At 33.7% G+C, this 1,995-nt stretch overlaps 1 non-coding gene across 1 annotated transcript; it reads right to left on the reverse strand.

Annotated features, from left to right (window-relative positions):
- Positions 1–703: 703 nt before the first annotated feature.
- Positions 704–777, reverse strand: TRNAN-GUU (transfer RNA asparagine (anticodon GUU)). The gene has a single exon. It is a non-coding gene; the product is annotated as a tRNA-Asn (tRNA).
- Positions 778–1,995: the final 1,218 nt, after the last annotated feature.

The following is a 1,995-nucleotide window of genomic DNA, read 5'->3' on the forward strand; positions in this document are numbered from 1 at the left end:
CAACATGTTGTCTCAAATGATCAGAAACAAATTACGATCATCTAACAAGAAACTGTTCAGTTGATCAGAAGTACACACCAACGCGTTCAGAAGGTGCATTCGCAACAGTTACTGAGCTGTTACGCCTTCTGAACGTGCCCATTAGCACATTTGATACATTTTTTCTACTTATGCATTCAATTCAATGTTTAATAGTAACGCCAAGATTATTATTCTGAAACGAAAAAACTCGTTGTATTTCTGTATGAGACCATCACGTCAACAACATATTTGTTCTGATCAAATATATGGTCTGAGACGAATGTGTGAGCTCTTTCTTCTGCCTACAAATGACCATAGCGGATATTTGCACAATTGTTTCATTCTGAAAATTTTCTTATTAAATTCATATTAAAAATGCAATCGTGAAACTGGCTATAAGAATTTCTCTTTGACAAGATTGACAAGACATCTTTCCCCATATTATAAGTAGTTTTTTATATATGTACATACATACATACGTGTTTTAGGTTGTTTCAGTTTTATTGAACTTATTCCCTAATAAAAAAAATGAATTAGTAATAAGGCAACCCTATTCTAACAGCCAATTTCGCGAAAGCAATTTAAGTGAAAAGTGATTTGAAATTTTTTAATTTTATGTGGTTTTTACAACATATGCATACTAAAAATAATAGTTTTTATGCAAATCCTAAATACAATTAGACGCCCCCGGGTGTGCTCGAACCACCAACCTTTCGGTTAACAGCCGAACGTGCTAGCCAATTGCGCCACGGAGGCGTTCAAGCCAAGTCTGTAATCGCGGGCTATGTAAGCAGATGGTGCAAAGCAATAGCAACTATGTAGAAAGAGAATGGCATCGCTTGGAAAAACGATAAAAGTAATATACATGCTTACAGATGCGGGCTCAGTAAAAAAAAAAAAGTTAGAATGAAAAGCCTTTAGCCACATAGGCAGGTTAATAGAACATATATATACATGAATGCACATTAGGGTGGCCCAAAAAGAGTAATAAGTTCTCTCACCCCTGCGTCGAAAAAAATATACCCCTATTTTTTATTTTGTAATCAAAAAATATTTAGGGCTGGTTTCTCCAACTCAACTTAACTTAGTTAAGCTAATTTTCTTGACTTAGTCATGAATAAGCTGTGTAAAACGTAGGCTAACTTTTGACTTAAGTCCAAAAAGTGGCTAAACTAAGTTAAGTTGAGTTGGAGAAACCAGCCCTTAGAGGTCACTCAAAGCGCTCAAAGTTTCCAATGAATTTTATATGGGAACAAAAAACAACTTTTCGTGGAAATAGTAAGGAATTCTTGAAAATCAATATTTTTCCAGACTTCCAGTAATAATACCCAAATTTTATTGGTGCCCCCATTGCACTTTTTGGGGTTTTTGGTGATTTTTTGCGGACGTATAAATTATAGTTACTATGAAAAAATGGTTAAATAAATAATCGGATATTATTGTAGGGAATATCCTACAGAGAAGTAGAGTTTTCCGATCGAAAAGTATTCATGGTGAGTTCTATACCATTTCTAGGAAAAGTTGGTTTTGGAAAAAAATATATATATATACATACATATTTATGCGTGTATATAATTGATTTCTGTCCGGGTCATCAGATCTGCACCGTTCGTTCGATTTTCATAAATGGTGTGTCAAATATAGGGCTTGACTTGTAGATGTGCAACAAGGTTTTACTTTTTCGAAGCGAGTTGCCAGCTGTTAACAAATTAAATTTACATTTTTTAAAGAGTTGAAAAAGCTATTACAATATGGGTATCAACCGAAATGATTTTTAAAGGAGAGTTGCCACTTATTAAAAAAGTTTAATTAAACTTGAATTAAAAGAATAAGGTAATTGAAATAGAAATAAGGCAATTCAAGCAAAAGAAGTTTAAGAAGGTAGTATTTTGAAGAGGTCACCTGCTTTGTCAAATTTAGTTAACTCCCAACAAAAAACACGATTACCACAGAAACGAAAGTGGAAACGAGCTA

The sequence above is a fragment of the Rhagoletis zephyria genome, unplaced genomic scaffold, assembly GCF_001687245.7.
Source record: "Rhagoletis zephyria isolate East Lansing unplaced genomic scaffold, Rhagoletis_zephyria_1.1 Rzeph_scaffold_51635, whole genome shotgun sequence".
In the NCBI taxonomy this organism is placed as follows: Eukaryota; Metazoa; Arthropoda; class Insecta; order Diptera; family Tephritidae; genus Rhagoletis; species Rhagoletis zephyria.